The following is a 26,169-nucleotide window of genomic DNA, read 5'->3' on the forward strand; positions in this document are numbered from 1 at the left end:
CTTTCCAATTTAGGAGACAGCTTTGAAATCCTCGTGTATGATGTACATTTTCTTGACAATGTTGAATCAAGAAGAAAATTTTCACCTACAAAATGTGAAAAGATGCTAAGATAAAATAACTGGAAATGTGCAAACTTGAATGAAAATACAGATTTGAGATCTGGTGTCTGTTTTAAGAAGTAAACAAAAGAATTCTAAGATTTTTTCTTATCTCAAGCCTGTCTATACTAAGCTGTGGATGGTATCAAGAACAAAATTACAAAAAACTTTACTAGGTTGACCAAGACAAAAGGAGCTAATATATTTTCTAAAACTATTAAATAGTTTGATTGGCAGTGGCCTCTGAAGTGTTGAAAGGTATTAGATAAAGTTCACATACTAATGTACCTGGTATATTACTAGTGGTTCATGTGGTTATGCCAGGATGGTGAGATTCTACCCATCTTGGAGTTTACACATGACCGTGAACTTCTGGACTTCCAGGCAATTTATACGCTCTTTCCTGGATCATTCTGTTATATGACTTTAGCCAAATACACATTTTGTACTTTACATTTCTCATATCCTTTCTTAAACTATTAGATTTGTGAATGCTTTCATTCTGTAGACAATTGGTCTTATTCTAATTCTTATTTCAATATAATTTCACAGTAATATATAATGCAGATGGTAGGATATAGTAGTAGCTTTCACCTTACGGGCAAATCATATTTTATCTGGCTATAACTATAAAAAGTTATTCCTGAGGGAATATCATGGCAAGATTTCCCCCACCAGTGGGATTTTACTGTAGAAAAGGGCAATATTAAATCCCAATGATTTAAAATGTAAATTATTATATTATTTTTTCCCTATAAAGAAGTAACTACAGAAAGTTAACTCCACAGTGATCTGGATATATGCACAATTCAATGCTAAATTCCCTGCTGACTAATTTGAAAGATACCATTATGTTTCTTTGTTTTTAGAAGTCCCTGTTTGCCCATCGTTGACTGAAAGAGCAACATTTCAATATGTGCTAGAAGGATGTCCTTTTAAAGACACTCCCCTCTCTCTTTTCACATATTCTGAACTTGTGAGGAACCAAATAATCACTTACTGTATATGAGAAAGAGTGTTTTCTTGCATCAACACCGGGAGCAAAGGATTTTTTTTAAAACAGACTTTTAGGATCTCCAGTGTGAACTAAGCAATAGAACCATACAGGTGAACTTGAACTAGGCTCAGAGGTTGGAGAATAAATTTGAACCTTCTTTGGAATTTTTCCTTTGGTCTTTTGTTTTATTCTCCAGATACAAACCACAGAAGCAGAATTTGTGTGTAAATTGTTGTTAGCACCGACATTTTGAATGATATTATCCTCTAAACATCCTTCAGAGGGAAGGATTTTTACTCTTTCCTCTCCATTTTAAATTTAAAATTTCAGCTTCAAGAATTAACAAGATCCAAAGATCTCTTCTTAATTCATTATCTTCTCAGAATTGTCATTAACCATCCATTTTGAAAAAATCTCCTTTTTCAGATTACAACAGGTCAATATAATTTACTAATTTTATTTTCCCACAGTGAAAAACGTTTAAAATCATCATCTATAATTCTAAAAATCTCCAGTCCTTGAAAGGTTATTAAATAGACAAACTAAGAAAAATATACCTTATAATTAAGAAAACCTTAATATTTCATGAGGATTATACTTCTGTGATTCTTTTGGTCTTTATTGTTAGTCTTGTTAATGATTTTAATTGCTACTAAGCTTTTGTAAAAAAAAATTAAAATTGATAAATGTTTTAATTCGAGTTTATTTGTGTTAACACAAAGACATATAGTAGTACCTCCTTACTTGTGGTGTGTATGTGCACGTTTGTGATGGACAAACTTTCCATAGCTTCCCTTTCTACCTCTTCGGAGTATAAAATAACCTAGTAATAATGGCCGAGTACTGGGAGTGAGAGGACATGCCTTCTAGTCTTCATTCTGCTTCATACTGATTGTGTGACTTTTTTTCTTTTAAACCTCAATTTACTTAGTTTTAGAATAAAGAAATTAATAACACCTACCTCAAGGGTTGTTGTTAGCAATTCTAACGTATACAACATTTTTTTTTTTTTTGGAGGTGGGGTCTTGCTCTGTTGCCCAGGCTAGAGTGCCGTGGTGTCAGCCTAGCTCACAGCAACCTCCAACTCCTGGGCTCAATTGATCCTCCTGCCTCAGCCTCCTGAGTACCGGGGACTATAGGCACGTGCTACCATACCAGGCTAAGTTTTTGTGCTTTTAGTAGAGATGGGGTCTCACTCTTGCTCAGACTGGTCTTAAACTCCTGGGCTCAAGCAATCTTCCTGCCTTGGCCTCCCAGAGTGCTAGGATTACAGGTGTGAGCCACTGTGCCTAGCAGTGCAAAAATATTTTGTAAATTTGTAAAGTGATGTGTCATTAGCATGTTGCCAACCAGGGATAAGTATCTGCAATAAGTAGCTCTCCTATTAGGAAATATATTACCTAAGACAAGGGAGAGATAGTGGTTAAGAGAAAAGCCTTTGGAATTAGACATTACAGAATTCAAAACCTTGCTCTGTGTGTTATTAGCTCTAATAAACTTCGACAAATTTCTTTATCTCTCTGATTCTCAGATCACTCACCTATAAAAAGGGGGATAATGAAATTACTTCAAGGGGTTTCCAAGAGGATTAAATGAGATAATATATACATTGAACATTTAGTATGTGCCTGATATTTAGTAATTGCTCTCTACATAATAACACAATATTATTATGATTTTCCCATTGAGTAATTACAATCACTACTTTTTAAAAAAAGTGATATAAAAAGAATTTATATCGGTGTCTATGCAAATGAAGCAACTCAGCAATGATTTGATAAGTGAATATACATGAATTTCACCAATGTGGATTTTTAAAAAATGTGCTTTGTTACCCAGCAAATGTTCAAATTTTTAAAAATGTTTTCATAGAATAGTTAACAATTGAGGCATATCTACATAAGCTTCCAATGATTATTTCCCCACAAAATTTCAAAGACCTACAACTGTTCTTTGTTCAAGGACTTTAGCCTAAGATAGGTGTTTAGCCGCAACATAATTATCTTTATATACCATAGTACTGTCCGTTGCAAATAATGTCAAAATAGCAGACTTCTTGCTATAAGGGACCTCTTCTTCTACTTAAGAAATTCAGCAAAACAGTAGCCATCCAACAATTGTGAAGACTAGTCAAAAGTCTTTTCCACTAAAAAACACTGTAAAGGAACATTTTTGAGAGTAATGTCAATTTCCCATAAAATAAAACAAACATCTCAATTTTCCATGACATAAATCAACTAAAGAAAGTCCACCGATTATGCCCAAATCTTAATGCACTCCTCTGTATTAACATTTATCACCAGACTAACTGTACCTGAAAGAGTGGAATTGCACAGCCAATTGTGTGTACAAATGCTAACAAAGAGTGAAGTAGCCAAATGGTAAACAACAGAAGAAAGAGGTACTGGAGACATGGCTCGTACTCATACTAAGCAACTATACCCTGGGATTTTGATGAAAAGTTATTGTTTGAGGAGACTCTTTCATGTCTGACCAAGACAACACCAACACTGATGACATATGGCTGTTTATCTGGTCTTATTGATGAAGCTCAAGGTTTTTTTTTTTTAACATGCTTGAGAAGTTCGAAGCAGACACTACCATTATTTGCCAGAGGAAGAAGGTGAGACGGGAGAAGTTAGAGGTGTCTCAGGGTTGGCGGGTCAGAGAAGATGCTGGTGGCAGATTTCATGAGCTAGAGTGGTCTGATGTCTGACTCAGCTTGCTGTGCAAAGCCCCGATAGACGCTGCCCCACTTCTCGCTCTTCTCAGGAGGTTTTCACTTGATGGGTAGACCCCCAGGAGACTTTTAAATCATGCCATTTTGCCTTTGTGCATATTTCTCCTTTTGCCTGGAAAAGTCCTCATCCTCTTCTCACCACGGGGACCTTCTGTTCTTTCAGAACTGCTTGAACATCACTTCCTCCATAAAGCCTTCCTTCACTCGGCCCACCCCTGTGGACCACATGCTGGTATGGCTGGTCTCTAGGCACTGGTCATATATTGTAGGTATGTCAACCAGCACTCAGCTCACTGCGTTGCAATCATTGGTTTACACGGCTCTATTCCACTGCACCACTGGGCAGTGCCATGTGCGATTCCTTTGTATGTGCTCAACACATAGCACAGGACCTGGCAGACAGGAGGCCTGAACTTAACATACAATAATGGAATGGAAATGCAAATTAAGCAGTCTTTATTTACATCTTGATGATGTAATTATTTTATAAGGAAGCTTAAGTACAATGACCTTTTAGGGAATTTTAAACCTGAAAATTGATTGAGAGATTAAAAATTAATTTTTAAATGTATAGACCTAATAATAGTGGCATTATTAGGTGCTTCTTGAAAAAAAAAATTCAGGATTCAAAAAGTTAAAGTAATATGGAGTTAAGCAAAATTAAAAATAACATATATTTAAACCCTAGGTTTTACTAGAGCCTAGTATATATAACATGTCTGTTTTGTTTCCTTACCTAAATTCTAAATTCCTTGAGGAGAAGCAGAATATTTTTGCTTCTATTTCCCTACAAATAGGCACAGTGTTTGATACACAGCTAATGCTTGGTAAATGTCTAATTGCCATCACACACATACTTCACCACCACACACCACACACACACAAACATCCACATGTTAAGAATCATCAGGAAGCCTTGCTCTATTTTGGCTAGGATATGCATGAAAAGATATCAGCTTTTAATTGAATGCCATCAATATACAGTTAATTCATGAATGAGAGAATGAAGTGTCATCGTCTGTGAATGATTTAGAGTTCTCCCAAATTCCTGGCAGTCCAGTGACTACAATTAGAGAAACATAACCTCAAGGTTGTTTTCCTAATATGAATCTTACATTCACTTATATTTTTAAAATTGTAGAAGTGCCATAGCTACAACAGTACCCCAAAGCTAATGTCACGTAAATGTGCTTCTAGTTGCAGAAATGATTTCAGCTGTGAAAACTTCCCCAGAAAACCTGCTTTCTCTATCTGGGTGAGGAAAAAAGAGAGCAAATGCAAGAATTTCTCCCATGTAGTACTGACTTCCTCTGTGGCCCCAGAGAAGCCATTTGAACTCTCTTCTTTAGCTCCTCCAGTTGTAAAATGGAACTAATAACGACTAATAATGTATTTCACAAGGATACTGTGAGGATTAAAGTAGTCAGTGTTTCAAGGTGGTAGGCCCTACGTATGGAATAGTTGTATAATGTTAAACTCTGTTTGACCAATGTTTTTCCTAGCTGAGCATTAATGTTTTCTATTAGATTGGGTTTTCAAATCCCCCTGAGTTCATTTAAATACCCAGGTTAAGTGACTTGCAAGAAAGGTGCTTTATTTCTATGTTAATAATACAATTTTTTGACAAAGAAGTTTCTGGAAAACAACAGCACTTAGCATTAAGATAAACAATGTGAATTCTTATCCCAGCTACATTGCAACCGTGGCTAGGTCACACAATATTTCTTTGCTCCTTTGTTTCCTTTTGGGTCTTAAAGCAAAGTATCTGCCCAACTCTTATAGGATTCTGAAAAGTAACGAGGTCACATATGGTGAAATGCTTTAAACTCTGTGGTAAAGATGCCAGAGAATATTATTCTACAGATGGGAAAACTGAGTCCCAGAGAAGCAAACAGTCTTGCCTTAAATCATGGGACAAGTGAGCATCAGGAAAAACACTCAATGCCCCGGGTTATAACCAGTTACTCTGGCCTTATGGCTTCCTAAGGAAACAAGTACCTACAGCGGTGGAGTTTTCTCTGAGAGGAACCACCCTCCCCACTTTCACAACAGTCAGCTTTCTCTCACCTGTTGAGTTAGCTCTTGCCTCATTCTAAAACCCACGTACATTTTTTGCTGAGTTTTCTCTCTGCCTGCAGTATAGAAGAGGAGGAGGCTAGAGCTTGTTGCCAAGGAAAAGAGCCTGATTAGAGTGTCCAATTGAAGACTTATTATTGGCTGCCAAGAACGCTGTTATATGGCTTGTAGAAATAAATCAAAGTCTCGAGAGGAGGCCAGAAAGTCAAGGAAATGCTGTTAAATCTCCGGTCCTGTATGATGCCGAAGAAGTAAAGGGAAAATATAGAGTGTAAATTGAGTTGTAATTCCAACCAAGTCAATGCAGTCAGTTGTGATGGCCAAACAACAGATGCATAAAGGCTTTAAGGACGCAAAATGTTACAGACTCTGGCTGCTACCCAAACACCCTTGCAGCTGAAATCAAAGAGTCCTGTATTCTTGCAGAGACAGAGTCTTAAAGACAAAGCAACAGCCTCTCTTGACTAAAAGGGTTTGCAACGGATATATTGCCAGTAATCTTAAACCCACTCAGCAGAGACTGGGCAGGCTTGGGAAGCAAACAGGTTTTGTAGAATGACGGATTTTGTATAATGCCTAACATATTCTTGGCACTCAGTGGCCTCATTATATTATTCCTTTGAGTATTAGTTATGTAGCACAACAGTATACATGAACACAGGACTCCCTGGGTGGGGAAGAAAAGAAACTGGAGTGATTTCTTCAAGTCTTCCCTGCTGGTTCTACCTCTTTGGTTCTCAGCTGAAAGGACAAGGAAAGAGAAGCAAAAAATAACAGCTGACATCTTTGGATTGTTTATTATATCCCAGGCCCTGTGCTAAATACATACATGCATTATCTCAAGGCACCAGCACAATAATTCTATGGGGTGTATAGGTTACATTTTTTAAGATGAGAAAACAGGGGCTCAGATAAGGTGATAGGTAGACAGTGTCATCGTTTAGAACTGTGCTCTGCAGCCAGACTGTCTGGATTTGAATCCTAGGTCCTCCACTTCTGAGCTGTGTGACATTGGGCAAGTGACTTAATTGCTGTCTCAGGTATAAAATCATGTGAAGATAGTACCTATCATCACTGGGATGATTAAATTAATAGACACAAAGCATTGAGAAGAGTCCCCTGCACATAGTAAGTACTTGACAAATGTTACTTATTTTTATTACCAACCAAAGTTATAAGCACAACAATATTACAAATAGTGTGGTGGCAGCGATGGGCCTAGAACTCCCTTAACCATCTCACTCTGTTTCCTATACAAGAAAAAGAGAGAGGACGTGACCCGGAAGGGCAAAGGCAATGTTCTGGAGCAGTCTCTAGCTGCTCAGCAATGGGAAAGCACCAGAAAGAGAATTTCTTCCCCACTCCAACCCCAACCCACTCTTACCACCACCAACTGTATTCATTTTATTATTTCCAATTGCTACCACTGACAGCCAAAAATAAGAATAGCACGATAGCTCATATTCACTTTCATGCTGTCTCATTAATGTCGCCTGCTAGCAGTGTATCCTCCCTACCGATTCCGGCATGTCCTTTGCATCCAGTGCTGCTTGCAAACAAGAGAAAAGAAAGATGGTTTTCCTGATGCTCCTTATGAACAAATAGCTTCAGGGGGGAAAATAATCAATTCTATTCAGGCTTTTAAAGGCACGGGTGTTTGGATGTTGAAAGGGCACTGTCTAATGTGGTTTCCTTGACATAACCCTTTGGACTTGGCTTCAGTTGTGATGAAATGCACAGGAAAGCTCTCATCAGCAGCTTGGACGCATACGGCTTCCCTCGCAGAGCTGCCGTGTTGTCTGCACAGGGAAAGGAGGGTAAATTGCATCCTCTTATGCTTGCAACGACCACGGGTGCCCTGGTGGCAGCAAAGTCCAAGGCTCTCTGCAAGTCTTAGAAAGATTTCAAGTCAGATTTGGAGGTCCCACATCTGTTAACAGCATGAGTTGTAAAACTCATGCTACTAGTTTAGAGGGCTAAGGCAGTTATTAGGTTTTTAATTTTAGTAATGATTTTACTTTTGTTTTTTAAACTTAGGACCAAAAGAGTATGTTAACATGACTGCCTTCAGAGGGTTTTCAAGTTTCAATGTGAGAAAGTTGAATCAATTTGGTCCTGCTGGAAGGCTTGGCTGAAATCAGGTCCTCTTTGATTCTCCCATATGGGCTGAGAAACAGCATTATGGGAGTCTGGCTGTCAAAATGATGCAGGCAGGCAGGGGCCTGCCCCACTGTCATTGCAACATCTTCTCTGGGGCCAGAAGCACCATGCTGTTCTGCTGCAGGTGGGTTCCACTTTGCCTCAGACTCCATAGGCTAGAGACACAGCAAAGATCTCCCACCTGTTGAGTAGGAAATCTGGACTTAAAAGTTGGAGTTGCTGAAGATTGCCAATTCAGACAGACCATGATTACACTTGTACTACAGCCCAACCTCTATAAAGGGCTGGAGAATGGGTGGGTAAAGTTTTAATTTTCTAAAAGAGGATATGTTCGAGAGGCGACTTCCTTGTGGATCTTCTTAGTTCAGCCAGTGGTCAGTTGTGCTATCTAGACTTCTTTGTGCTTTTTGCAACAGTATAGATGGACTGAAAATGTATTACTATTTATTACTATTGGAGCAAATGGACCCCATATTTTATACATAGAGTCCAGGAACTTGGCCTTTGCTGGCAGATTGCAGAGAATACTAGGAGAAGCTGCAGCACAGTCTCCAGGGATGTTTAGACTCCATTACCCACCTGCCCCCACAGAATGAATATTCACCGGAATATGCCCAGCTGCTGCTCCATATTTCCACTTTAGAAACCGTGTTGAAAGTGTTTCAATGTTGGTAAGTCAGGGGCAGGCTTTCCTCTGTCCTGGAATGGACTTTTTCATCTACACATTCAGCATGTTCTACCTGACACCTAGAATCGCTTAGTCCAAACGCCTGCTCCATGGGGAAATCCCTTCCACAGTAATTCCAATACTGAGCATGCCCTGTGGCTGTTCTCACCACTTTCGGGGTTCCACAGAACAAGTGATCTTTACATTGTGCCAAAGCTTCTGAAGTAAAAAATGATAGAAATGTAAAGTGGATCCACGGTTAATTTTGGGCTATTTGCTATTATTTGGGGTCTGGCTTGCTTTTCTGCTGTCCTTGGAGGCTCCTCCCCCTTGAGCTGGGGGTATGTGTGGAATGATATGTATGTTAATTTTCATGCTTTGTAGTAAGCTCATCCAAAGAGGACTTTTTGTTTGTTTGTTTGCTTTAGAGAAGTTGAAACTAATAACCTAAATGAAACAAGGGAAAGAAGTCTATGATTGGAGGCTGCTAGGAAGGTTTTCAGATCAGCAGGCTATATTTCCCCCTACCTTTTTGTCCTAGAAGTGTGAAAAGTCACTTCACATGCTGGTGGAAAAATATCTATTTGCCCCCTGGAGAAGGTCACTAAAACCTGTTATCCGCTGGGTAATCAAGACTCTTCTAAGGTAAAATTACTTTCCATAAAACATTTTGTCTCATATCAGCGACATACTCATGCTCATTTGCTTGAATCTGGGTGAAAGTTTCCAGGAACTTTGAATGGAGACTCCTGTGTTATCATCCAAACTCTCGTTGGCATCTCACCTCCCTAGATCTTTTAAGCACTCATCTTGGATTTAGATGCTCGTGATTCTCTCCCTGAAGGAAAATGTTTTAAAACTGTTTTTCTTATCAGTGGGTGATACATCATGTAGCCCGTTTACCTGTGAAAACAATGCTGCTAGTCAAAGTTTCTCTTTGTTCCAGGATTTCACGTTCACGTGGTCTGCGTAGTAAAATCCTTGCTGGTGAAGGCAGAGCCAGATTTGTGGCACGGCCCATAACACGCGCACATTACTGAGACCACACACAGATCGCAAAGATAAAGGCGCACATTGCTTTCGAGCAGTGACCCGCGTGCCAAAACTGAGTGAGGTTTCACCTACAAGAGACCAGAAAAATGTAAGAGTTTCTCGGTCTCAGGGTCTCAAGAGTTTCCTTTTTGTTCTAGTCTACATTTTAAAAGGATGATAAGACAAAGGTATTTAGCCCTTTTGATTGTTCTTGTTTCCCTACTTACAAGTAAGAAGGGAAAAAGAACAGCTTCCTTTCTCCGGCAGCCACTGTAAGAAGAGGAACGATGCACTGAAGGGCTGGGAACTTTGGCTCTGGAGCCAGACTGCCTGGGCTCAGTTCTGGATTCTTCGCTGTGTAACTCTGAGCCTCAGTTTTCTGTAAAACAGGGATAATAACTGTACTTACCTCATGAGATTGTTGTGAGAATTAACTGAGATAATATATGTGATCAGTAGAGTACCTGGGCGTTAGTAAGCTTTCAGTTGTTAGCTTTGATTACAGTAAAATCTTGCTGTAATGACATCAGTGCTCCCAAAATTAGATTGCATGAAACGTGGGGTCAATTTGCTCCAACATTAATAAATACTAGTAATAATATATTTTCAGTTAATCTGTACTGCTGCTAAAAGCACAAAGCTGATAGGGTAATAACAACTGACGATTCGATGATCTAAGAAGGTCCACAAGGAGGTCATCTCTTGAATGCATCCTCTTCCAGAAAAAACCGAAGGGCCACCCACCCACCTTCCAGCCCTTTATACAGGTTGGGCTGTATGTAGTATAGGTACAATTACAGTGTGTCCGAATTGGCGTAACGGGCAGGGGAAGCATCAATGAAGGTACAAATTATTATTATTTTACTACTTTATTTATTTGTTTTCTGAGACAAGGTCTCGCTCTGTCACCCAGGGTGGAGTGCAGTGGCACTAACACCCGCCTCCTGGACTCAAGCAATCTTCCCAACTCGGCCTCCCCAGTAGCTGGGACTACAGGCACAAGCAACCATACCTGGCTTATTTCTTTTTAAAAACTTTTTGTAGAGATGGGGTCTCACTATGTTGTCACTTGCTATTATTAAGGTAGCTGCCTCAAACCTGCTTTTAATCTTTCCAATCAGTGGTTCCTGACCCTTGATGCACATTAGAGTTAACCCAAGCAGCTTTAAAGACATACTGATGCCTGGCCCCAAGAAGCAGCAAAATGTAGTCATCCAGACCTGGGTTCAGATCCTGTCTTCACTATTTTTAGCCATGTGACCTTTGATAAGCTATTAACCTCTCTGTTTCCTAACCTGTGGGATGGGCCTTGTTTTAAAGACAAAAAAAAAAAAAGAAAAAAGAAATCACGTATTTAAAACTCTGAGCACAAATCTTGGCATGTCGTAGGGGACCAATAAATACTTGATATTAACAACCTATTTTCTCTAAAGATCCCAGGCTGAAAAGTGTCCTCTATCTTTACTGAACTCAATTATGGAAATTTTGCCTTGAAATATAGTCTAAGGAAGGTCAGGCGTGGTGGCTCACACCTGTAATCCTAGCACTTGGGAGGCTGAGGCAGGCAGATTGTTTGAGCTCAGGAGTTCAAGACCAACCTAAGCAAGAGTGAGACCCCGCCTCTACTAAAAAAATAGAAAGAAATTAGCTGGACAACTAAAAATATATAGAAAAAATTAGCCGGGCATGATGGCGCATGCCTGTAGTCCCAGCTACTTGGGAGGCTGAGGCAGGAGGATTGCTTAAGCCCAGGAGTTTGAGGTTGCTGGGAGCTAGGCTGACACCACAGCACTCCAGCCCAGGCAACAGAGCAAGACTCTGTCTCAAAAAAAAAAAAAAAAAAGAAAAGAAATATAGTCTTGGGAAAGAACTAGTGAAGGCCTCTTATTTTACAAATGAGAAAACTAAAGCACAAAAAAGTTGTTCAAAGTTACGTAGCTAGTAATAGGCTAGAACTTGAACCCAGGTTTTGTAACTGTTCATTGTCTTCCTTCCTATTCCATAGTTCTTAACCCTATGTCCCCAGAGGCCCCAAATTCTGGCTCTGGACTCCATCTCCAGCCTCACATTTGGCCACTCCCTTCCAGCCTTAGCTTTATGGTGCAACAACACCAAATTGTTAATTTTTTGACATTCATAATCGCTGTTTCTCACCTATTTGTCTCAGTTTATGTGATCCTCTCTGCCTGAAATGTCCTCCTTGCCTTCACTTTCTAACAACTATGTTAACTTCTGCTTCTGCCCATGAATGATTACCTACTACAGCAATTGCCCTTCTGTTGTAAACAGTTAGAAATCAAACAAAGTGTCAGACATGGGACAACAAGATTTTGATCCCTGTGAGTAGGAAAATGAACGGGATGAGCCCTATGATTGTCATGGGCTACATGTGGATGCAGTTTCCAGGATACTGCCCAGGTGGGATAAACAAAGCAGCCCAGTGGTCTTGCTGAGTTGAGAAGACAGAGATCAAAGTCTGATGAGACCCAGGAGGCTAGAATTCGCATGGCAGATTACCAGAAAGGAGAAACTATTAAGAATAAAAAGGGAGCTTCAGAAAGGGTTCACATCAAGTCTTTGGCTGACTTTTATCGACCTGCACATGCATGTAAAGAAACTACCAAAACCTAGGAAAGAACTACCAGAAAACACTAGGCTGAACAATACAGAGAACTGGGAATAGTTTGTGTTTCCACCAGTCAGGGTGAAGAAACCTCAAAATTTGTAGGGCATGTGGTGGAGTCCTCAGAAAGGCCATATTTTAGTGATGGGGTTACATTAGTCCTAGTATAAAGGCTTCCCTGGAGCCACAATGCAAAGCTTAAAAGCAAGACTCTCATGAATCAAATTGATCTGCCACAAAATCCACCATTCTTTAAAGGAAAACAATAAATTCCAGCATCTGACAATAAAATTCATAATATCTGCAATTCAAGAAGTAATTATTAGACATACCAGGAAGTGTAAAATATGATTTATAACAAGAGAAAAATTAATCAATAGAAACATATCAAGAAATGACAGAGATAATGGAATTAGTAGACAAGGACCTTAAGTTTATCCTTACATTTAAGGTTGTAAAAGAGAACATGAACAGAAGAAAAAGAAAAAAAGAAAAAAACCCATGATGAATATTAAGTAAAATATATAAAAAGACCCAAGTAAAATACATAAAGATGAAAATATATTAAATAAAATATAAGCTAGGTATCAACATATTACATTATGTGGAAGAAAACGTCACCATACCTGAAGACGTAGCAATAGAAACTCTCCAAAATGAGGCACAGGTTAAAAAGATCAAAAGCAAAACCAAAAGCAAACATACAAATACACACACAGAGCCCCAGTGAACTCTGGAACCTTCTTAAACCATGCAACATATGTGTAATTGGAGTCCTACAAATGTGGTGTGTGGGAAACAGAAACACTACTTGAAGAAGTAGTGGCTGAAAATCATGCAAATTTTGTGAAAAATGTAAACCCACAGATCCAAGAAGTTCAATAAACTCTAAACAGAAGTATCATAAAGAAAATCACACCAAGGCACATCATAATTAAATTTCTGAAATCAATGCCTAAGAGAAAATCTACATAACAGCCAGAGGGAAAAAGATACATTAGGTAGAGAGGAGTAAACATGAGAATTACAGCAGACATCTCACCATAAACCACACAGGCCTAAATACAATGGAAGGTCATCTTTAAGTGCTGAGAAGAAAAAAACCAAAAACCCACAAAACCCAAAAAACTGCCAACCTAGAATTCTATAACTAGTGAAGATATTTGTCAAAGATAAAAGCAAAAAAAAAAAAAAAAAAAAAACAAAAAAACAAAACAGGTCAATAAAAAGCAAGCGATCTTTACTATAAGAAATGAAAAGTAGAAGTTCCAGTAGATGAAGGAAAATGATACTGGGTGGGAATTTTGACCTACAGAAAAGGATAAAGAGAACTCTAAATGCCAAATATGTGGGTCAATATAAAAAATATATTTTTCCCCTTGTTTTTCATTTTTTCTCACATCTATCTATCCTTCCAAGAACAAATTCTATGCTTCTCTATCACCTCTTGTTAGGTCAGGAATGACAAACTGCGCTCCCTATATAGATTTAGATTGATAAGGTAAATGAGTAAAGTGTACACAGGTACACTTGTAAGAAATAGGGGGGACAGTAATAAACTGGAGAATGTATGTCTCATTTAAAGAAAGTATCCATTATTCAACTTCAGTTGATTGTTGCTGGGAGGGAATTGAGCCCAACTCTTCCTTTATTTGGGTGTTAGCAACTAATTTAAATTGTCCAATATCCAAGGCCCCAATATATACTATAACTATGAGTTGGTTTTAACCTTTGGGCCACTAGGATGCAAATACTGTTTTAGGTATTCTACCCTGGGGACCTCATAATACTCTGTGAGTATCTCTGTTATACTTGTATTCCAACATTTTGTTCCAATATATGTCTTCCCAACTAAGTTAGAACTGTTCATGGGCAAGAGACATATATTTTATTTATTTTTATATCCCATGTGACTAGCATACAGCAGGCATAGTAAGCACTCAACAATGCCTATTAAAGTGGGAGTCATTTTCATGTATTATTTTCACAAGTGAGGTCATACTATCTGCCTCTCGGGGAACTAGGAAAAGGTTTAGGAGTAAAGCACTTGACTAAAATTTGGATGGAGTACTCTGAGTATGCATCAAAATTATTTGGTTTACATTCTCTTATTCAGTTGAAAAGTTTATGCTCTCCTTACGGTGGAAATGTTCTGTGAGAATCCGAAATATGAGGGTTAAAGCAATGCAGTATTTGGGTAGCTGCAGTCTCACTTCCATGCCTTTATTTTTTGTAATAAAAAAAGAAACCACAGTGCCTGTCCCTCATCTTCTCCAGGAAGTACCTTTCCTGATGTAATTTCAAAGAAGCATCTGTCAGTGGGCAAGTTTCTATCTGAGCATGAATGAAGGTATAGGTGGAGATCTCTCTTTTTATTCCTCCCACATTTGCTTCTCTTCTCACCTCCTCCACCTGCCCCACAGTACTTCACCTCATCCTGCACACCTTCGTCTTACCATTAAAGAATCAAATTGACAAATGGCATCAGTTTTTGGAAGCTGCCCCACTGCTCAAAGCAGTAAAAATATGGTAGTCAATGTATTGAATCCTTATTATGTGCCAGATAAATGACATTATGTTATTTAGTGCTCACAATAACCCAACATGAACAGCTCCAACGTCCGACGTAAACAATCTCCATTTCACTGATAAAAACACTGAAGCCCAAGGGTTCACCTCTGGTATGTTCTGAAATTGGACTCTGTGTTCTTATTTTCTACATCCTTGCTCCTCAAAGCATCATCACCTGAAAGTTCATTAGAAAGGTAGTATCTCAGGCACCACCCCAGACTACTGAGTCAGAATCTGCATTTTAACAAGATGGCCAGGTGATTCATATGCACATTCAGGTTTGAGAAGCACTGGTCTACACCTTCTGTTGGGTACACACCTCCTGGTAGTGCCACACTATCTGTGGCCTGGAAGCCCCAACATACTTCCCAGTGTGGCCAACTTTCTCTTCAGGAGTGATTTATGTAGCAAGATTTTGCTCATGGAATTCCATTGTGTTGACGTGAATACTCACCCCGAGATCCCTCCCTTCTTCCTACTCTCAATCCATCATTGTCTCTCATTTTCCGTTTTTGGACAAAGTTTAGGAATGTGAGCACAGAGGCCTGGGCTTGTGGCAGTAGTGCTCCAAACAATGCATGACTCTGGAGGGTCAGCTAACAATTTTTCTAAGTGGCTGCTTCTGCCCCTGTGCCAGTCATTGGGCTGTAGTATGGTTGGGAGGGAAGGGGAACCCTCACAGGAAACATTGACCAAGCAAAAACCTCAGCCAAACTGGAGCCATGGAAGTGGTTATGGGTACAGAGGTACATGTATGCTGGCAACTTTATTAAGGCTTATTTTTACATTGATATCATCCATAAGCAAAAGTCTAACCACTGCATATGCATTTTATTGAGTCCAAAAGACTGTGGAACTGAGTTATGGTAAAAGTGGGCTCTCAAAATATTGCATAAGGTCAAAGTTGTTGGCTATTCCATGAAAAATAATTTTCCCAGTGAAAGTATCTCATACATACATGCTCTGAAATGGCAATGGTGACGAAAGATGCTCTTATGATATTCTTCTAAGGCCCGTTATGACATTAATAAATAATTTATTATTATCTTTTTCTTCTTTTCAAGAGGTAGGCATCTGCAAACTTTCTGTTTGCCCGTTCTCTCTCGGGAAATCTTTTGTATTTGTCACCACCCTTCTGCATGGGTCTGAGTTAAGCAGAACAGGCAGGTGTGGAGAGCCGAGGGGAACCTTCCCTCCTGAGGTGCCACCAGTTGGGGCAGAATGCCGGCACAGGGGCAAACCTTTCTGCCAACAGAGGAGTGTGAAACTGTGAAATACTCGTCAATCTTGTTATAACTTTATTTTCCACATTAAATTAATAAAGATGCCTCCTAGAGATTATGCTGTTTTGTAAAGGCAGCATACCATAGCTGACCAAAGCCATTTCTTTGGTCTCTTTTCCACCTGAGTAGCCAAGGGATATTTTTCACAAGGCTCCGGCACTCATAAGATTACAAATTTATGGGAATATCTTTATCGTAGAATCAAAGTGCTCAAAGGGGGCGCTGTAAGATCATTTTTTTGGTAAGATCATTTTATACATTTTCTTCTTCAAAGATAGGCAGACATCCAAATTTTTACGGAGATGAGAGGCAGTAAGGTATAACGAAAAGAACAAAGCTTTAGGCTGATGCCAATCTTGGAATGAATCTTAATTATATTATTTATTAACAAGACTTTGGGGGAGTTGTTCAACTTCTCTGATTTTTAAGTTTCTCATATTTAAAAATGAGGAAATAAACACATTTGTACTTCTGATCCTAAAAATATGCCCGCAAGTTGATTGTAAGACAGGTAAACAATGGATTTAATATCAAAGGGAGGTGAGGGATCCTGTTTCCATGTAAGTTGTGCTTTTTAGATACAATATTTGAATGATTTGTATTCTAGCATCTCACACATATTTTCTAATTTTATTATTATTTCTTTTTGCAATTGAACAAATAGCCCGTTTAAGTGAGGATCTGACTGAGCTTAAAGACATCACTTTTAAAACATTATTTATTTATTTATTTTTTCTAGAGACAGAGTCTTGCTCTGTCACCCAGCCTAGAGTGCAGTGATGCCATCGCGGCTTGCTGTAACCTTGAACTCCTGGGCTCAAGGAATCCTCCCACCTTAGCCTCCCAAGTAGCTAAGATTACAGGCACGCACTACCATGCCAGGTATGTCATTTTAAAATTGTATTTATTTATTTATTTTTATTTCTTGCTATGTTGCCCAGGCAAATCTCCAACTCCTGGGCTCAAGGGATCCTCCTGCCTCAGCTTCCCAAATGGTTGGGGTTACAGGTACGAGCCACTGTGCTTGGCCTAAAGACATCACTTTTAATACACCTAGTAATTTCATCTTTCCATCTTTTTCTGGATTGTATTAACTCCTGTTACTAGTATCTGTACCTTTATTTTTCTATTTGTTTTTTACCACATTAATAGAAAAATAATGACAAATTGCAATCAAATATTCAAATAGTTGCACGAATGTTGATCTTTGCTTGGATCACTCTATCCACAGAAGTTATTTATTGGGGGTAGTTATTGTTAACTACTACTGTTTTTATAAACAACTTCCAAACCTCAGTTGTTTAGTTCGATTTTTTTTCCTCACATAAGAGTCCAGTGGAGATGACCTTGCTTGGACAGTTTGTCTTTAAGATGTTGGAGTCCTGGCATCTTTCCTCTGTGGCTCTTCTACCCCTGAGGGCCTCACTGGCAGGCCTCTGCTGGGTCTGCTATACTCAGCAGCTGATGAGCAAAGAGAGAGAATGAGAAGGGTCTCATGCGTTTTTTTAAGGACCAAGACTAGAAGTACATACATCACATCTGCTCACATTTCATTGGCTATCAATTGTCACAAGACGTCACCTAGATGCAAGAGGACTGGGAGAAGTAGTTGTCCCATGTGCCCAGGGGAGAAACTAAATGGTTTGGTGAATCCATAGCATTGTTTTCCTGACAACGTTGCTGTCCAACTGAATTTAGCTCAGGCAGCCTCCAAGAAGTCTTTCAGAAAGTTTGTTCATTGGCCAGGCGCGGTGGCTCACGCCTGTAATCCTAGCACTCTGGAAGGCCGAGGCGGGTGGATTGCTTGAGCTCAGGAGTTCGAGACCAGCCTGAGCAAGAGTGAGACCCCGTCTCCACTAAAAAAATAGAAAGAAATTATCTGGCCAACTAAAAAAAATATATATATATATAGAAAAAATTAGCCGGGCATGGTGGCACATGCTTGTAGTCCCAGCTACTCGGGAGGCTGAGGCAGGAGAATTGCTTGAGCCCAGGAGTTTGAGGTTGCTGTGAGCTAGGCTGATGTCACGGCACTCACTCTAGCCCGGGCAACAAAGTGAGACTCTTTAAAAAAAAAAAAAGCAAAAGTTGTTCGCTAACTGACGTATAGAAGGGTGGTTCTGGTGTAGAGTGAGCAGTTTATAGCTGTCCACACATGATATGTGAAAGTTGAACGTGTCACAGTTGGAGACTACCTGTATATCTCCCAGAGTTACATCTATTGCTGAGTTGTTGCAAAGAGTCAGAAAGATATTTATGTGAAAATGCCTAGCACTGATTTAATATTGACCAGTGGTTCTCAGTTAGAATATTACTGGCTTAGACATTGGTTTTCTCCTTTTCTTTCAAGGAAGGGGTATCCTCTTTTCAAAGAAAATAGATTCTTCCATAATCTCCTTTAATAAACTTTTCTAGAGATGGGTGGATTCCAGCTTGAATATGAAACTTATAAGTTGCCAAAATTGATTTTTCTACAGTTCAATCATATTTATTTTGAATTGTTCTCATAGAAATAATAAAACATCTGATCATCACTCTTCCTATTCTTCTCCATCAATGTCAAAGCCATTTGGCCATCTCTAAGGCTTTTCTTCTTTTGGCCCACTTAAATCTTTTTTGATATGTCTACCAGTTTTCAAACATGACTCAACGTACATTCACTGTGATTTTCTTGCAGCTCTTTGTGTGCGAAAGCTTGGCCATTATAATAGTTTCATACCTGAGAAACTTTCCACTGATTTTTATTTCCCAATCAAAAATGAATGTTCATTTCCCCATTGCTCTTTGTCAATTAAGAATGTGTTTTATGTGAGAATGACCCAGGAAAACAAGAATTTCTTTACAAAAATCAGAATGCTAATTTACCCAAAGAGCCACTGTTATCTGAAATTTATTGGCCATACCCTCACAACCAAAGGTTTGAAAAGAAGTAATTTTCTATTAAGAACATATGAGTGACACCTTATCCGTTTCTTTAATCTTGTCTATATCACAAAGACAGAATTTTCCAAAACTGACTGTCTTCTGGGAATGCATCAGAATTCATCCTGGGCCATCATACCTGATGTGTCCCCAGGAGTCAGTTCCTTATGAGTCGCAGCCACCTCATAATGTGCACACTCAGGAACAGAGCAAGAAACGGTGTCCTCCCTGGTCTGAGCTGAATTGGGAGGGCTGATGTGCTCAATTTCAGAGGTGTTGTGACCAAGAGGAAGGGGGCCACATTTTCGTGCTTCCTTACCAATCTACTTATCAGTTTCCTGTTCAGCTCCCTTCCTTTGCTTAGTAGGTTTCTGGGTATTCTCCTTCATTACTGTTAAAAATGCCTTTTCAGATGAATTACTCATTTACACATTCAAATTAAGATTTTCCTTTCACAGTTTTATCACAGCTGGCATAATTAACAATGTCAAGTTTTGAAACTATATTGTGACAACATTTAAACTTGTTATGCTTTGCCTGTGGATGTAATTAAGGCAGTGTGTTTGGTATTAACTTATTCTTAAAAAGCAAAGTAAAAGCAGATGAGGTGTATTTATAGACTCATCAGCCAATGAATGGATGAAAGAGAAAAAGAAATTAATGGGGAAATGTCAGCCAGAATGGAGGAGGGACCCACTGCGAAGTTCATTTCCAGACCAACTATTTGGAATTTAGTCCAAAGACAGCTGTCCCTTGATTTACAGTAGTGGGGGAAAAAATGACATTGTGAGACTATTGCGCCTCAAGTAAAGAAGCAGGCAAAGAGTAACATACTTCAAATAAACTTCTGCAGTTGGGTGGGGGCCCAGGCACAATACTTACAGTCAGAACCCCACCTGGAGGTGCATGCCCTCCTACAAAGATTGGAGCTTAGAAAAATCTGGGAAAGAAGGAAAACCTCTAGGAAACGTAGAAGCTTTGGAACTTGGTCCTGGCCACTTGAAAGCTGTTTTGATTTGGAGCCAAAGACCCTGGGGGGCAGTGAGGGGTGGTGGGGAGAGTGGAGAGGGAGTAGAGAAAAAGGCAGAAGACAAAATTGTAGCATAAAACCCCAACCCAGGGAATTCCATTTTCACAACAGACAAAGAAGAAAGATGAATTACAAAGCTTAAGGGATACAGATTCAGTTCTTTGTGTTTTCTCATGACCTTGGGCAGTACATTTCTTTTATTGTGAAATAAAACACATAAGTTGTCAGAGAGTCTTGGGCATGTGTCTAACATTAGACACAGGTGAGGCAGAACAAATCTGCATTGTCTTGAGTACATTTAAAGAGGCAGCGTGGTGGGAGAAAACGTGGTTGTATTGATGTCCTATTTTTAACCACCCATATTTCAGAGTCTGGGAGAAACGACTTGGCCCTGAGGAAAGCCCTGAGCTCTGCAACAGTTCAGCTGGGGTGAGGGGAGTGACAGGGAAATGGCTTCGCCAGTTCTCTTCCCCAAATCAGCTAAAGGAATGTTCATCTGTGACTTTTAGAAGAAATTCCTTTGGATTTTCATGAGAGAGCAATCGAGAAGAGTTCTTCAAACATTCCGACTGAAAATCCCGTTTCTAGAGAATTAAAATGTATTACTAAAAGTAATACATTAATTCAGACAAAAGTGTCCCCTGGGAATTCATGAAGGAATGTTTCTTTTGTTTGTGTGAGTACTTGTCTCTAGATCCTAATCTACCTGCATTTCCCAGCCATAGTTTTGTTTCTCCATATATCCCTAAACTCTTTTTCTCCTTCCTCCACTTTAGTGAGGTTTATTGATGTATTTTGTTAATGTGTACAAATGGGGGCTCTTGGTTTAACTCTTCAGGGGAGAGAAGAAGATGAAACAGGTACTGTCTACATACAGAAAAGAAAACAAGGAGGAAGAGAGGAAGGAAAGAAAAATGGAAGGAATGAAGGGAGAAAGGAGGGAAGGGAAGGAAGAAAAAAGGAAGACAGAGAGCGAAGGAGGGAGCGAGGAGGAAAAGAAGGAAGGGAGGGAAGGAAGATGGAAGGGAGGGAAGAGAGAAGGGAAGGGGGAAGGAAGGGAACAAAAAGGGAAGAAAGGAAGAAAAAGGACCAAGGCATAACAAATCCATTTGCTTCAATCATTTAATCAAACCATTCCTATTTCTGAACAATATCCTCAGCTGTGGCACATCTGGAGATACTGAGGAAGTGAGTTCACGGAGATTTGAGCTTTGTTTCTGCTGAGCTGGCTGTTCTGTTATATAGATAAGGCTTGTGTGTGTGTGTGTGTGTGTGTGTGATGTATATTTAATTCACAAAATAGTTACCTGACTATCCAGAACTCTTTGTAGTTTAGAGTAGAGCTTCTCAAACTATCTGTGCCAAAGGACCACTTTTTAAATTTCCAATCATCTGTCATGAACTGATACTTTTGTAAAATATAGCAAAAATGTATTTCTAGAAAAATTAAATTAAAAAACACCCCAAGTCATGCAAAATGCAAGTCTGTAATAGTTAATATTAGATTTAACAGGTAAAAACATGACTTGTCAGGTTACTATAAAAGTTTCTGTGCTTAACCTACACCAGCGCGGTGACAGTGAGCTGGGGGCCAGTGCTGTACAGGGAACAGCCTTTGCATAGTGTAGTTTAGATGTTCTCTGAAGAAAAGGTCTCAAATAAAAGGGAAAAGATAACAGTTTAGACTGTTTAAGTTCAGGGCCATTAACTTACTATTGAAATATAGACAAGATCAATTCTGGTATTTTTCAAATAGTTTGGTTTCCTTATATAATTATGTACTCTTTTCTTTTGAGAGAAAATATTTAATTGCCTGGGCAGTGTTGATTTTTTTTTAAATCACTGAAGTGTTTGCTTAAGTAAAATAAACTCTATACGTGGAGTATCTTTGTTATCGTACGGGCCCTGTTTGTATTCAAACACTGGAAGAATGAATTGATTTTAACACTGAAATAAAGAATGAAACAGTTTCTAAAATGTAAATAAGGGCATGGTATTCTGAAATACATATACAGCTGGCTGACATAATACATACATTCGCGCAAGCCATGTTATTTTTTTCAATTGATCTTTCTTTACCCAAATATAATGAATTAATGTGGACCATTGCCTAATTTAGTATTGACTGATGTAGTTTGAATTCACATACTGAGTTGAAATTGCCAGGAATTCTGTTGAGCTCTGAAGAGATTCTAAAATGAATTGCATGTTTTCCTCTTAAACTATAAGACATTTACCAATTCCCACTGATCCCAAGTTGCCCTAACGAACTTTCCACACAGAGGCTAATAGAATTTATGTCCCTAAAAGCAGTAAGTTAAAGAAATGGAAGCTTGAGTCACAAAGAAATTCCCTGGCTATAAATTTATTATTTGCAAGAAAGAATTTCTTTTTTAACAAAAAATGCAGAGCAGAGCTATTGCATATCATCCCCACATGGAACAAGTGGTGAAAGGGCTGTTGGGTTATGGAAATCATATTATTGTTATCATATGTTTTCCTTAGCTACAGCTATTAGAGAGAAGCTTTCGGGGAGGGTATTATTTACAATGCCCTATTGTTTGTCATCCAAAGTTATGATTCTGTTTCAATGGTAGTTTATTACCTTCACGTCTTTTCTTCCCCCCTTTCTAGAATTTTTAGATAAGTGTTACACTCTACTAATGAAGATTTTAAGAACTACTCAGTAATTGAACCATGTGAATTCAATGATCTATGAGCTTGGAATCTTAAGAAATTACTAATTTTGAGTGGTGAGTGTGAGGAGAGTTCACGTAAATGTGTAATTTAAAAATGGAACTAAAATCCCCTGAGCAGCAGCAAACTGACATGAATGGGCTTTGTTGCAGCCCACCAAGGATCCGGCTCTCTGACAGCTGAGGTAGAGGGAGGGACGGAATGTCAGATCCGGATGGGGCTTCTGTGGGTGCCATGTGGCCTCCAGGTACACACAAAGGTTCAATGTTGGTGCGTGACCTTTGTGCACTTTGGACACCTCGGGATGCGGAAACCTCTTAAAAATCACCCTATTTAATTGTTTACCTCCCTTATGGGACCCTTCCAGTGCTCCTGGATGGCAGGAACCATCCAGTTTTGTCAAAAACAGGCATAAATCTGAGGGATGCTGTGTTCTGTGAGAGGAGGCTTTGTGGAGGAGACAATTATTCTCTCTGTCTCTCAGTTGGATCCGTTTTTGACCCCAGAGTGTGATTTGCCATCTTTCGGCACATTCTCGACTCCGTGTTCTGTTTCTGCCCCCATTCTTGCCCTTGTTAATATGTGGCCCCCAGCTGGCTCCTCTCTAAGTGCCACTTATATTCTATATTTCCATAGTGATGACATTGGCTGCTTCGGTTTTAGGAACTGTCAGAAATAGCCACTAACCAAGAGAAAGAGAGCAAGGACTAGCCCTGAATAATTGGTCAATGATGCTGGTTTTGTTGGCTTCATTCTCCTTTGACTTCCTGGAAAATACAGACCTACAAAGCAAACATTGTGCAGCCCAGTCTGAACCTGGAAGTATGATCATGAACTCTGACACCTCGTCTTCTCTCTGCAGATCCAATATTCACATGTTTTAGGAGACTTGAGATTAGGCTATATACTCTGACTCTGGTCTGTTCTCCAAATGGACAAAAAAGGGGAGAATTATTTCTCTTCATAACTTTCTTACAAGGTCTTAGTTTTTGGTCCACTTTGGAGAAGATGGGGAAATTCATTTTTCAAGGCCAGGAGGGCTGGTGGCCATGAGTCTATGCCAGAGTCAGCACATAAGACTCTGCTCTTACTGACCTGTGAAGTTTCCAGATGATGAAAAACCTTTTCATAATCAGATGATAGTAATTGAGGGAGGAGGTCACTAGATTATAGAGGTGACAGTTATAGTAATAATGACTCTTCAGTTCAAAAAGTAGTATAGAACCTCTACTTTGTGATAGATCCTCTTCCATGTGCTGGGCAGTAGTACCTCTTCATTGCCCTTTGAACCCTTTATAGTATTTCTTGTTATTTTATCTTATTAGCATTTACAGGTCAACATCTAGGGAACTTGGTCAAAGAACTCAATAGAACTGCCCCCAGTGGGCAAAAATATTTTTTTAATTTAAATTTTTATTTTGAATGGAGAAATAATAATCATATATATTTATGGGGTACAATGTGATGTTTTGATATATGGATATGTTGTGGAGTGATCATATCAAGCTAATTAACATGTCATCAGTTCACATACTTGTCATTTTTATGTAGTGAGGGCATTCAAAATCTACTCTTTGAGCAATTTTGAAATAAACAAGACATTACTATTAGCTATGGTCACCATGCTGTGCAATAGATCTTGGAAACATATTCCCCTGCCTAACTGAAACTCTGTACCCTTCGGCCAATATTTTCCCATTCCACCCCCCAGCCCACACGAGCCTCTGGCAACCACTAGTCTACTCTCTACTTCTGTAAGTTTGACTGTTTTAGATTTCACATGTTACGTGAGATCATGTGACATTTGTCTTTCTGTGCCTGGCTTATTTCACTCAGCATAATGTCCTCCAGATTCATCTGTGTTGTTGCAAATGATGGAATTTTCCTCTTGTTTAAGGCTGAATAGTATTCTAGTGTGTATGTATGTGTATATATACACACACACACACATATATATCGTATATTCCTTATCCATTCATCTGTTGAGGGACACTTAGGTTGATTCCACATCCTGGCTGTTGTGAATAATGCTGCAATGAGCATGAGGGTGCAGATATCTCTTTGTCATACTGTCATATTTCCTTTGGATATGTACCCAGAAGTGAGATTACTGAATTGTGTACTAATCCTATTTTTAGTTTTTTGAGGCACCTCCACACTGTTTGCCATAACGGCTGTAATAAATTATATTTCCATCAACAGTGCACAAGGGTTCCCTTTTCTCCATGTCGTCGGCAACATTTCTTATCTTTCATCTCTTTGATAATAGCTGTTCTAACAGGCATGAAGTGATATTTCATTGTGGTTTTAATTTGGATTTCCCTGATAATTGGTGATGTTGAACATTTTTTCATAAGCTTGTTGGCCATTTGTATGTTTTCAGATAGCAAAATCTTGATCTGACTAATGATCTACTCTCTCTTTCCTCCCCACCCCCATTTTCTCTCTCTCTCATGCACACAGCCTTCATTATAAATATTTATTGAAGTTGCAAGGGCAAAGGTAACAATATAGCTTTACCATTATTTGAGTAAATTTTTAAATTCTTATTTGCAAGACTTCTTCAATTCATGTCCAGATAAACAGAAATATTTTGATCTAGACTCTGTTGAATGCTTCAAGGTGGGAAATGTTGGTTATTCTTTTCAAAAGCAGCCATAAGTAACACATGTGTTTTATTGCTGAGGTGTGTTAGATATGGAACTGTAAAACTCCAAAGAAGGAAATATCTTTAAGGGAAGCTCTCCATGGAAACCTATCAAGCCATGAATTTGAAGCATGCTAAGTGGCTTCTGGTAAAGCCACATCAATGCAAAAGTTTATCACTTAACAATGTTAGCACATGGAGTGCTATGGTTCTGTGGTAACTAACGACAGCTGACAACTCCTAGGTTTTCTGGACAACTACACAAATGTTTTCTTTTGGTGTGATACTTAGCGTGTTCGACCTTAGTTCTGAAGGTTTCTGTCATGCCTCCACATCTGAAAGAATTCAATGCTATCTTTATTTGAAGTCTCTCTTGGTTAACAAGCTGGCTGTTGGTGATGTATCACGTACAGTGGTCTCTGTGATGTGGGTTGCTGACCATGGAAAGATGAATGAGGATCACAATCACATTAAGTTCGAGGACTACGGTTAGACTTAAACCATTATCCTCGAGGTATATGGCTGTTGATTTATCAATGTTCTCATTTTTAAGAAGGAAATCTTCTCAAGGTTGCCATACACTCTCTGTATGTTGTACATCAAATAAAGTATAATGTTATATTCT

At 39.0% G+C, this 26,169-nt stretch overlaps 1 long non-coding RNA gene across 1 annotated transcript; it reads left to right on the plus strand.

The window, feature by feature from the left end:
- The first annotated feature begins 20,707 nt into the window (after positions 1–20,707).
- LOC123640677 lies at positions 20,708–23,691 on the plus strand. Its single transcript, XR_006736019.1, has 3 exons — positions 20,708–20,811; positions 22,835–22,950; positions 23,534–23,691. It is a non-coding gene; the product is annotated as an uncharacterized LOC123640677 (long non-coding RNA).
- The last annotated feature ends 2,478 nt before the right edge of the window (positions 23,692–26,169 follow it).

This window comes from Lemur catta, chromosome 6, assembly GCF_020740605.2.
Source record: "Lemur catta isolate mLemCat1 chromosome 6, mLemCat1.pri, whole genome shotgun sequence".
NCBI lineage: Eukaryota > Metazoa > Chordata > Mammalia > Primates > Lemuridae > Lemur > Lemur catta.